At 35.2% G+C, this 12,792-nt stretch overlaps 1 protein-coding gene across 2 annotated transcripts in view; it reads left to right on the top strand.

Moving 5' to 3' along the window:
- Window positions 1-12,792, top strand: part of TYRP1 (tyrosinase related protein 1) — a 182,147-nt gene that overhangs the window by 143,406 nt on the left and 25,949 nt on the right. Inside the window, exon 1 of one of the 2 annotated variants that reach the window (XM_058431570.1) lies at window positions 11,042-11,080. The exons of the other annotated variant lie outside the window; for it this stretch is intronic. The gene's annotated coding sequence lies outside the window, so the exon portion shown is untranslated. Of the gene's footprint in view, window positions 1-11,041; window positions 11,081-12,792 lie in introns of those variants that run through there. 2 annotated transcript variants of the gene reach the window in all.

Here is a 12,792-nt window from a genome sequence, read left to right as displayed (position 1 = left end):
GTTGTGTCTTTGTTCTCGTTGGTTTCAAAGAACATCTTTATTTCTGCCTTCATTTCATTATGTACCCAATAGTCATTCAGGAGCAGGTTGTTCAGTTTCCATGTAGTTGAGCGGTTTTGAGTGAGTTTCTTAATCCTGAGTTCTAGTTTGATTGCACTGTGGTCTGAGAGACAGTTTGTTATAATTTCTGTTCTTTTACATTTGCTGAGGAGAGCTTTACTTCCAACTATGTGGTCAATTTTGGAATAGGTGTGGTGTGGTGCTGAAAAAAATGTATATTCTGTTGACTTGGGGTGGAGAGTTCTGTAGATGTCTATTAGGTCCACTTTGTGCAGAGCTGAGTTCAATTCCTGGATATCCTTGTTAACTTTCTGTCTCATTGATCTGTCTAATGCTGACAGTGGGGTGTTAAAATCTCCCATTATTATTGTGTGGGAGTTTAAGTCCCTTTTTAGGTCACTGAGGACTTGCTTTATGAATCTGGGTGCTCCTGTGTTGGGTGCATATATATTTAGGATAGTTAGCTCTTCTTGTTGAATTGATCCCTTTACCATTATGTAATGGCCTTCTTTGTCTCTTTTGATCTTTGTTGGTTTAAAGTCTATTTTATCAGAGACTAGGATTGCAACCCCTGCCTTTTTTTGTTTTCCAGTTGCTTGATAGATCTTCCTCCATCCCTTTATTTTGAGTCTATGTGTGTCTCTGCACGTGAGATGGGTTTCCTGAATACAGCACACTGATGGGTCCTGACTCCTTATCCAGTTTGCCAGTCTGTGTCTTTTGATTGGAGCATTTAGCCCATTTACATTTAACGTTAATATTGTTATGTGTGAATCTGATCCTGTCATTATGATGTTAGTTGGTTATTTTGCTCGTTAGTTGCTATAGTTTCTTCCTAGCCTCGATGGTCTTAACAATTTGGCATGTTTTTGCAGTGGCTGGTACCGGTTGTTCCTTTCCATGTTTAGTGCTTCCTTCAGGAGCTCTTTTAGGGCAGGCCTGGTGGTGACAAAATCACTCAGCGTTTGCTTGTCTGTAAAGTATTTTATTTCTCCTTCACTTATGAAGCTTAGTTTGGCGGGATAGGAAATTCTGGGTTGAAAATTCTTTTCTTTAAGAATGTTGAATATCGGCCCCCACTCTCTTCTGGCTTGTAGAGCTTCTGCTGAGAGATCAGCTGTTAGTCTGATGGGCTTCCCTTTGTGGATAACCCAACCTTTCTCTCTGGCTGCCCTTAACATTTTTTCCTTCATTTCAACTTTGGTGAATCTGACAATTATGTGTCTTGGAGTTGCCCTTCTCGAGGAGTATCTTTGTGGCGTTCTCTGTATTTCCTGAATCTGAATGCTGGCCTGCCTTGCTAGATTGGGGAAGTTCTCCTGGATAATATCTTGCAGAGTGTTTTCCAACTTGGTTCCATTCTCCCCATCATTTTCAGGTACACCAATCAGACGTAGGTTTGGTCTTTTCACATAGTCCCAAATTTCTTGGAGGCTTTGTTCATTTCTTTTTATTCTTCTTTCTCTAAACTTCCCTTCTCTCTTCATTTCATTCATTTCATCTTCCATCAGCGATACCCTTTCTTCCAGTTGATCGCACCTGCTACTGAGGCTTCTGCAATCTTCGCGTAGTTCTCGAAACTTGGCTTTCAGCTCCATCAGCTCCTTTAAGCCCTTCTCTCCATTGGTTACTCTAGTTATCCATCCTTCTAATTTTTTTTCAAAGTTTTTAACTTCTTTGCTATTGTTTTGAATTTCCTCTCGTAGCTCAGAGTAGTTTGATCGTCTGAAGTCTTCTTCTCTCAACTCGTCAAAGTCATCCTCCATCCAGCTTTGTTCCGTTGCTGGTGAGGAACTGCGTTCCTTTGGAGGAGGAGAGGTGCTCTGTTTTTTTAGAGTTTCCAGTTTTTTTGCTCTGTTTTTTCCCCATCTTTGTGGTTTTATCTACTTTTGGTCTTTGATGATGGTGATGTACAGATGGGTTTTTGGTGTGGATGTCCTTTCTGTTTGTTAGTTTTCCTTCTACCAGACAGGACCCTCAGCTGCAGGTCTGTTGGAGTTTACTAGAGGTCCACTCCAGACCCTGTTTGGCTGGGTGTCAGCAGCGGTGGCTGCGGAACAGCGGATTTTCGTGAGACCACAAATTCAGCTGTCTGATAGTTCCTCTGAAAGTTTTGTCTCAGAGGAGTACCCGGTTGAATGAGGTGTCAGTCTGTCCCTACTCGGGGGTGCCTCCCAGCTAGGCTGCTCAGGGGTGAGGGACCCACTTTAGGAGGCAGTCTGTCCATTCTCAGATCTCCAGCTGCGTGCTGGGAGAACCACTACTCTCTTCAAAGCTGTCAGTCACACAGGGACATTTAAGTCTGTGGAGGTTCTTGCTGAGTTTTTGTTTGTCTGTGCCCTGCCCCCAGAGGTGGAGCCTACAGAGGCAGGCAGGCCTCCTTGAGCTGTGGTGGGCTCCACCCAGTTCGAGCTTCCTGGCTGCTTTGTTTACCTAAGCAAGCCTGGGCAATGGCGGGCGCCCCTCCCCCAGCCTCGCTGCCGCCTTGCAGCTTGATCTCAGACTGCTGTGCTAGCAATCAGCGAGACTCCGTGGGCATAGGACCCTCCGAGCCAGGTGCGGGACACAATCTCCTAGTGTGCCGTTTTCCAGGCCCGTTGGAAAAGCGCAGTATTAGGATGGGACTGACCTGATATTCCAGGTGCCGTCTGTTTCCCCTTTCTTTGACTAGGAAAGGGAACTCCCTGACCCCTTGCGCTTCCCGAGTGAGGCAATGCCTCACCCTGCTTCGGCTCGCACGCAGTGCGCTTCACCGACTGTCCTGCACCCACTGTTAGGCACTCCCTAGTGAGATGAAACCGGTACCTCAAGCAGAAATGCAGAAATCACCGGTCTTCTGTGTCGCTGGGGCAGGGAGCTGGAGACTGAGCTGTTCCTGTTCGGCCATCTTGGCTCCACCCCCACCAGCATCGATTTTTGATTAAACTGCTGCTCACATGAGCAACTATATAAAGTGTATTTCTACAGTGAGTAGCAGCAGGAATATATTCATTTTATGATGGGAAATTATTTTCCTCATGAGTGACTGGAGAGGTCAGCTAATCAAACATAAATTAATACAGTTGATGAAAGAGTTGAGGGTCTTATAATTGTGGTGTGAGACAAAGGATTATCCCCAATGGTTTAGCCATCTACTAACATAATACTATATTATTAGGTTACTTTTTGATACTATACAGTATATCTTATAAGAGTAATCTAGTCTTTTAAAAAAATTAAAAAGGAAATTTTGAAAGATATCACACAGAAGGATCTTAAAACAACCACAAAACTTACTTAAATTATCCACATAATTCCACTAACTCTCACGTTTACATTGACTAGGATATGTGTGTACATGTATCTTCAAGTCAAAGACAATTTATGTCATGTAATAATGCAAAGGTGAATCGTGCGTTTAGACACATTTCCACATGGTTCCCCCATTGCAATAATTTACAAGTAAATATTTTGTTTTACAAAAAAAAAGGATAAACTTAACCAAAAATAAAATTGTGTAGAAAAGTTATTGCTAGCCCCCTAAAAAATAAAATGGTAAAATATTTTCAAAGATAGCACTAAGTTAAAAGGAAAATTTTTTACGTTGACAAACATGCATTTCTTTACTTGCAACAATTGGAACACCTTATCTACAGTAGAATCTATGGAGAGTGCAGATACCTTAAGAGAATTTTCAAAGGGTACACCCTCTCTAGCCAACCACAATTCGAAAGGGGAAAAAGTGGGAACCTTCTCAACAGATGGGGTGGCATAATGTGGTGGGGACTGGGGATTTGCATGAATATGAATTACAAATAGCACAGATAACATGGCATTCAAAAGCTGTTAGAAATCTTGAATGTCAAAGTCATTTAGCTGACATTTGGAGGGACATAATTACCTTAAGAACATGGAAATGGGCTGGTCTAAATTGCATGGGCAGAGAATCTGAGGACACACAATAGCATTGCTTTGGCAATAATTGTGACAAGTGGGCATAGCCAAGTAAGCCAAGAATGGCACACATTAATGCAGTGACATTTTTTTCAATGTGTGCTGCCCTTTCAGAAATATGCATATAAGGCCTAAATAACCTCTGACCCATTATAAAATAACAGGAGACAAAATAATAAATAAATAAAACAAGCTACCATAAGCCCTATCACCGGAAGTCTAAAGGAAAGTGTTCATTCACATTTCATACACAGACTTTTACATATTTCAAACATTTAAACTGTGTTTAACAATGCTAGACCTCAAAGTTTCATCATTTGTCACAAGTTTACTTGCAATTTACTGAATGGTACCTAGATTATTTGCATTGAAAAGACTAACAGTTTCTGATTTTAGAATGTGATGCTGTTAATTAAATTTTCTATGTATATTAACATAAATTGTCAACCCAAAATTTCATATGTAGTTAAAAATTATAAATTTTTTTCATCAATTTCTTATTTATTAAGATGTATTTTAAAAGGTGTTTAAAATGTAAGGCACTGTGAAATTGTTGGGAAATATACCAAACATAGTACACACAATAACAGGTCAGATCACATTTACCTGGAGTAATTTGCCACATGTGGTAGAGACATTTTAAAAAGCATATTTTACCCCTAATTTTTGTCATTGGTGTGAGGCCTTCCATATCAAGTATGCTATTAAAGGACATTGCAAGAAATACTCCATTAACATTTCCTTAGATCATCACATATCGTTTCTAAATATTGATTAAAATTCAGCACTAGTGATGCAATGAACACTTTAATATCTACCCACTGAAAGGAAATTCGTGAACCCTAATTAATATTTCATTTTCAAAGGTGAACAAAGTACTTGATTTCTTTGATAGATCAATATCTCAGGCTATAATAACATTTGGAGCCCCAGCAAGCAGACTTCAATTTATACTTCAAATTTACCTCAACTCTCATGCTAGCCTTAACTGGCTGATCATTAGTTCTTCCCATTTGTAAATAGCATCTGTGGTCTATTCCACAGCATTTAACACTTACTGTCTCCAGCACTGTTTCCTACTTTCTTATATGCATCAATCTCTTCTCTTTAGTGGAAATATATAAACTATTTATGAAAAGATTAATGTGATATTAGGAATGGAATAATTAATGATAGAATTTATTGATAGATTAGAAAAACATGGATTACATGTTATAATGAAAACAAGAAGCATCAATTGCTAATTTTATGTTAGAAACTGTCCTGAAATCTGGAATAAAAAGAAAAATCACATGTAGTCCTTTCTATAAAGGAGATCACAGGATGCGTAGTAGTCAGGATTCTAGATACACGAATACGTAGACAGAAATCGTAGTGATTGACAGATATGTACGATGATAATTACTATACTAGAAAAACAGTATTTTAGGAAGTAATGTGGAAGACCCAAGGAGCTTCTGCTAATGAAAGGAATAAAACCACTCATCACAGAGAAGCCTATTTATTAATTGCAAAATGTTGTAAGGTCAAGTTTTAAGAATCATTCAAAAGCACACAAAATTAAATTTGAAAGAACACATGACATTTGAAAAAAGGATGAGAATAAAAACCAGTGTTAGGTTATTTCTAATTTGATCTAAGTTGAACATAATATTGAATTCATTATAAGATATTTGTAAGGTATTCTGGCCTAAAAAAATTTATTGTGAAATACAGTAATCAAAATCAAAACTGGTTCATCCACTTAAGGAATGAATATTGACCATGCGCTCCGAGCCAGACGATGTGCTGAGTTGCTGAGAGAGAAAAGTAAACAAGAGAGACATGGTCCTGTCCTCGTAGCACTTTCCTTTTGAACAGTGTTGTATTTATTATATTTAGCTCAATATACATCTAAAATTTTGAATGATTATATTTGTACTTTCCTGACACTAAACATGCATGTATATTGCAGGAAAATGTATAAAATACAAAAATGGTTTAGGAAACTGTAAAACTATCACTTCAATACTTAATACTTTTATTTTTCCTGTACACCGTATGACTTAAATGTAAATAACAGATTTTTAAAACCTGAGATCTCATTCCATATAAAATCTGTATCATGTTTTCATGTAGCTTGATGTTTTAATTATTCTTATATCAATCTTCACAAGCATAATTATTAATATTTTCATATTCTCCCAATTCATTTAACAAATAGTTATTCAAGGCATACTAGATTTGTCCATTCTAGATTTAGTTGATAGAGCAAAGATTAGGGCAGATGAAGTCACTTGCTCTCAGGGAACTTGCAGTGGCTCATATGGCCTTACCATAATTAATTCACTATTTTTGAAAATGTGTTTATTATTTATCACTAGCATGAAAAAATGCAATGGAAGTCTTATGTAATTATGTTACATATACTTGATTATGTTATATATACTTGACAACTGAATATAGTGTCCTTGAAAAAGTCATTTTATGTGCAGTTTAATGTTTTTGATATCTATTACAAATTACTTTTAAGAAGAATTTTATAAATATTCACATGCCTGTCTGCTCTGTGTGAAGGTGGACAGCATTACACACTGAAGGCTTTATTTTTTTTAAAGGCTTTGCCAATGTTGCAGTCAAAAAGTAACATCTAAAATTATCTTTATTGATTATGAGATTGCATAGATTTTCTTAAATTCATTTGTAAACTCTATTTATTCAACCCGTCTTTGCAAAAATTTTGCATGTTAGTCAATTGATAGTATCTCTCATGGATTTGTAAGTGCAATTTGTGTGTTTTTGTCTGTAATTTTTATAAATAGTTTCCCTTTAATAAAAAGGCTTTGTATTGGAAAAGTCTTTGCCTATTTGTCAAATATTCACCTCTTTTTTAATATTTACATTTTACATGAACTGTTTTAATCTGTTTTCCTTATCAATCTAATAAACAAATATCTAATTTGATTTTCTTCTATATTGTTACCATCAACAGCAGGAGCAGCATCAAAAACTTCTCTCTAATGTTACTGTAGAGATATATATATATTTTTTCTATTTCCTGTCTCATTGCATTAGGTAGAACTTCTAAAACAATGTTCATAGTAGTGGTGATAACATCCATGCTGGCCTCGTCTTAATTTTAGTAAGAATTACTGAAATGTTTCACTTTTAACTACAGTGGTAGCTGTTGACTTAAATATGCATTTTTTACTGAAGTTAAAGAAAAATTCTGTTCTAGGCTCATCAAGAGTATATTTTTACCAAAAACAGATATTGGATTTTCTTAAATGTCTTTTTAAGCATTTACTAAGAACTCCACAATACCTCTTACTTATTGATAGAATATATTAATCATTTTCCTAAAATTAAATTCCCATTGACTACACTAAATGAATTATTTATTAAAATTTATGTAGTTCAATATGCTGCTTGAATTTATTTGCTGCTGTTTTATTTTGGATGTTTTTGTACCTATATTCCTACATGAGGTGGTCCTGTAGTTTTGTTTTTAAGTGCTATCTGTATGTGCTTTTGGGATTAGGGTTTTCAGAGTTTTGTGGAATACATTTGGAAGAATTTAGCATTTTCCTGTGTTCTACTGCAATTTAAAATGCTAATAGTCTTCATTGATCCTAATTACTATGTGAACTTAAGTGCATCTTGCCATTTATAGATGGAAAATGTTTGAAACTATTTGTTATAATAGTGAAATTCTATGTGGCCTAGTTCCATGGTAGATAGATAAGAATTGGGAGTAGGATTAACCTAATTTTTCTTACACATTCCTAAGAACCTTAAAGGTTAAGTTTATCAGAGTACTGATATTTCTCATCAAATTTAGATGCAAAACATTATTTTGTATGGCACAGAGCTCAGTCTCGGAAAACTATTACTGCAGTCATATATTTATGTAAAATTTTTTATTTACATTGAATAGAAGGTTTATCTGTAATGTATGCCCAAACAGACATCAAATAAGACGTAATTAACAGAGTGTAGATTTTACACCTGCCTTTCTCTATCAGCATATTTGTTTTTGTTATTTTGCGTTATTTTTTTGTCATTGTCCTTAACATTGTAACACTTCCAGTCTAGAGTTATATACAGAGAATTTATTTTTCAGTTTTAAAAATAATGGTTTTATCATATTCCTTTTAAATAACTAATATGGGTTGAATATCTTATAGTTGTTCCTCAGCATTAACTAATCTCCAGAAGTTAATGCTGTGAATATATAATTAATAAACAATGTGAAGGTGAGATGTCATTAAGCAGTTGGCAGTTTATCTTTAAAATTAATAATCTGTTTCTCCAACTGTTTGTACTTATTTCAAGGTGCTACTTTCTTCCTGATGCCTTTTTTTCACTTTTGTCCTGTTTTATTGATATGTAATATTTTACACATTTATGAGGTACATATGAGTGTTTGTTACATGCATAGAATATACAGTGATCAAGCCAGAGTATCTGGGGTATCCATTACCTTGAGTGTTTATCATTTTTAAATGTTGGCATCATTTCAAGTCCTCTGTTCTAGTTACTTTAAAATACACATAATATTGCTACTAAGTATATACCCTAGTCTGCAGTCAAACATTAAAATGTACTTCTTTTAATTAACTGTATGTTTGTACCCATAACTAATTATCATCCCTACTCTCCCCCACCCATCCTTCCCAGTCTCTGGTATTTATCATTGTATTCTCTATGTCCATGAGATCAAGTCACATGTGGGGGATAAAAAACTTAATGACTTTAAGTCTTAAGTAACTACTCATGAGATAGGCTCTGATTGCATGCCTGACTACAGCATGAAAAACTTAATTAGAAAAGAGGAGACATGGTGCTCTTAAATTTATGAGAACACAACATTTTCAAAGTTTAAACTGCTGACTTTCAAACTTGTGAGGAAAGAACAATATTGCCTTCTTTGTCTTGAAAGTCATGGGTTGCTTGTACATATGTGTGCGTACATAACTGATGTCACTTGGCTCAATGAACAATGCTAAGTTATCAACATCCATGGGAACTGCATTTGTGGAATTCATTCAGTTATTTTCTTTTGTATATATTTCTTTGGCATTTTCTCCAATTCTTAAAAAGTAGAATGGTTTTAATTTTCTTACATTGGAACTTTTCTACCTTGGTCAATATGATTAATTCCTTTTATGTCTTTTGAATCTCAGTTTCTTTACACGGAAATAGGTTCAGCTGGATTAGATGTTTTCTGAGATCTGACCCCTGTGCAACATACTACAATTTGTAGTTAAAATATATCAGCATTGCAGATCTCATTAAGGACCTGAATAAGACTTCAAGTTTATGTATTTGCCTGCATTTATATAGATATATATTTACATAACTAATTCATTTAAAATCTCTATGAGTTTATTCATATGGAAAATAACAACAGTAAAAAAGACTACCTTCATTGAGTTGTGAGGAAATTAAATAAGATAACATTTATAAGCACTTTCACAGTACCCAGTCCATGATGAGTGCTTAATAAATGTTGTTGTATTAATATTTATTCTTCCTTGCCATCAGTGGCAATGTTTCTAATCAAGTACTAATATCATTAAGGGCAGTGTATTCTATCTATTTTTTTAATAAAGGAACTACAGTCATAATCTGAATCATTATTTTTTAGTTAAATTGTATTCATCTGTCATACAATTTCTCATGTGCGCAATTTTCAGAAACATTTTAATGTTTCTGAACAATTCCTTATTTTAATCTCTACATCTTTATAGTAAAAATATTAGGCATTGTGTGCCCAGTTTTGAATAAGTCATTTCGATACTCATGATTTTGTCTCATAATAGCTAAAATAATGAGTGCTGAATTAGTTAAGTGGTTTTTCAGTGGGTTGATAGATTATTTAATGAGTTGGCATTAAGCAAACAATGTCAATATAGATAACTAATTCTGCAAAATACTCTGACTTTAGCTATTAAAATTATGTCAAATTTTTAAATAAAGAGATAGTGGCATGCAAATCAAATTCACAGGTATCACAGAGCTGGATATAAATAGCAGGAAATTAATAGATTAGAATAATAAGGTACCTCATCATGCTATAAAAATTGACAACATTTAGCAAGTAAAATATAAGAGGGAATAATCAAACACCAAAATCAGAAGTATAAGGTAAAACAAGTTGATACAAGAGTTCTCTAATCAACTGCATGAGTAAAGAATTAAGGATTAAATTTACCATAAACTCAATGGATGAGGAAGCTGTCAAAAAATACAACACAAGCTTAGGCTTTAGGTTAATTGAAAAATATGCTATAGAAGAATGGTACTGGAATTCCCATATTATTCTTTGCTTGGAAGAACACATTTAAAGAATGGGATACACTTCTGGGCACTTCAATTTCAATATAACATTAACCAGTGGGAGAATGTTGGATGAATATCAACAGAATAGGAATATATCTGGAAATGGAATGATTTAAAAGCAGTGTGTGTGTGTGTGTGTGTGTGTGTGTGTACACATATACATATGTTTGTATATGTATTACAAAATAACCATGGAGAAGAAAAATTAGAGTAACTGGGTTGGGAAAGGTGACAGCCACAGTGTTGTCATAGTTGGGGCTGATCTTATCATTTGTGATGCTATACATGACGTGATGGAGCAGAAGTCACCGAAAGGCTAAATGTGCTTGTATGGCAGAACGTTAAAAGCTGCCCAAAGAATGAGAAAAAAAGAATCCCTGCTTCATTGCCTGGACCTGATGGGCTCAAATATTAGCTGGAGAACTATATAAGTAACTAATTTTTTTAGAGTGCCTTGGGGATATTGTTGAGGACATTGTGAAATACAGTGTTTTTGTCCCAATATGAAGCCCCTTCAGAGAAACTTCTTTATTATCGTAGACAAGAAAGTTTTGATCCCCCATCAGGAGAACTTTTTGTTTTAATGGACAATAGAAAGTCTATAACTGATTATGTTTCCCTTTTTACTTCTATTGTTTGAAAACAGAATTCACTCAGTCAGCGAATCAGTGAATATTTATCATATTTATTTATTATATTTTCCTATTATATTTCACAGACTATTCTCTTCTAGGTACTGGGAATGCAGTAGTGAAAATGATAGGTAAGGAACTCTCTCTGTGGAACATCCATTCTTGTGGGCATGGAGGGTGGAAAGAAAGATATAAAATAAGTAAGGAAACACATGGGCAAAATATTTTCAGTAGAGAGAGATTTACAAAGATAATTGAATAAGTCAACATGATAGACAGAATCTACCATTTAAGGTAGGCATTGGTTGGGCGCAATGGCTCACGCCTGTAATCCCAGCACTTTGGGAGGCCGAGGCGGGTGGATCACCTGAAGTCAGGAGGTTGACTCCAGCCTGACCAATATGGTGAAACCTCATCTCTACTAAAATTACAAAAATTAGCCAGGCGTGGTGGCGGGCACCTGTAGTCCCAGCTACTTGGGAGGCTGAAACAGGAGAATTCCTTGTACCCGGGAGGTGGAGGTTGCAGTGAGCAGAGATTGCACCATTGCATTCCAGCCTGGGAGACAGAAAGAGACTCCATCTCAAAATAAATAAAATAAAATAATATAAAATAAAATAAAAAGTACGTATTAGAGTTGAGTCCTGACTAATTCAGACAACTGCCAAAGCTCAATATCAGAGCTTCAAAGCAAAGGGAACAGCAAGTACAAATGTCCTCAGGAAGGCAAGAACCTTGGCTGTTGGAAAATAGGAGAAGGAATCTACAGAAGTGGCTTGGAGCTTGGTGAATAAACAGGGAGGTCAGAAAGATGGACAGGAATTGAGTGTGGGCCCCACTCATTAGGATTTTACTCCATGTGTAAAGGGAAGCCATTAGAGTATCTTTAACAGGGGACAGCATGATCTCTTTCTTAACTTTAAAATGATCAATCATTCTATAATACTGTGAACTCTTTAGAAGCCTATGATTTTCATATATGAGCATATGCATTCTTAGTTTCCCACATCTTAATCTTCTTATTTCTTTACTGTCCAGTTTTGTCAATTTATTTATTAAATATCAACATTTAGTGTTTATCTATATTCTTGAAAGCTGATTCAGATCTTATAAAAAAAGATGGACCATAAATCTTAAATTAAATGAATTATGATTTGTTGACATTTTTGATAAAGATTAACTTAAAAGGCAGAAACTTGAATTTTAAAAACCCTTTGAGCCTGATACTCTAAAGCTCTATTGTATCTAGCTTCGTAAGGATATACTGACTTTTCTTTCTTGCCAGTAAATCAAACAGAATCTCTTCAGTTGGCTTCGGCTTTCAGAAACACAGTCTTTTTTAGGTTATTCCTACTGTTAGGGTGAAGATTCCCAAAGCCTGGTTGACTCAAATTAGAAGAAAGAAAGAAAGAACAAATAAAACTATTATTTCAATAATATGCCAGACATTTAACAAATAATTGCTGTCTGAAAGCACGATCTTCTAAAAATTATCTGAAAATTCTGGTAGCAAGTTACTGAGAAATAGCAAACATTGCTTCTCCACTTTTCTTAATATCAAACTCCTTTTTATAATAAATGTTATTGAGTTAAGAAGAAAACGTAAAATATTTATATAAAGATTTATATTATGACAAATTAATGGAGAAAACCTAAAGAATACAGACTGCTTTTACAACTGAGGAGCAGAAGGAATAAAACTGTCAATGGCTAAGACAATGAATGTAAAATCCTGATGTCCACGAGCTTCAGAGGAAATTAACTGCAATTTTGTGATTTCCACCCTCAGTGTCTGATTATATGACATACCAATATCTGTGGCTCTTTGAATGTTCCTCATTTT

This window comes from Hylobates moloch, unplaced genomic scaffold, assembly GCF_009828535.3.
Source record: "Hylobates moloch isolate HMO894 unplaced genomic scaffold, HMol_V3 SCAFFOLD_19, whole genome shotgun sequence".
Classification (NCBI taxonomy): domain Eukaryota; kingdom Metazoa; phylum Chordata; class Mammalia; order Primates; family Hylobatidae; genus Hylobates; species Hylobates moloch.
This window is presented reverse-complemented; position numbering and strand designations above follow the sequence as displayed.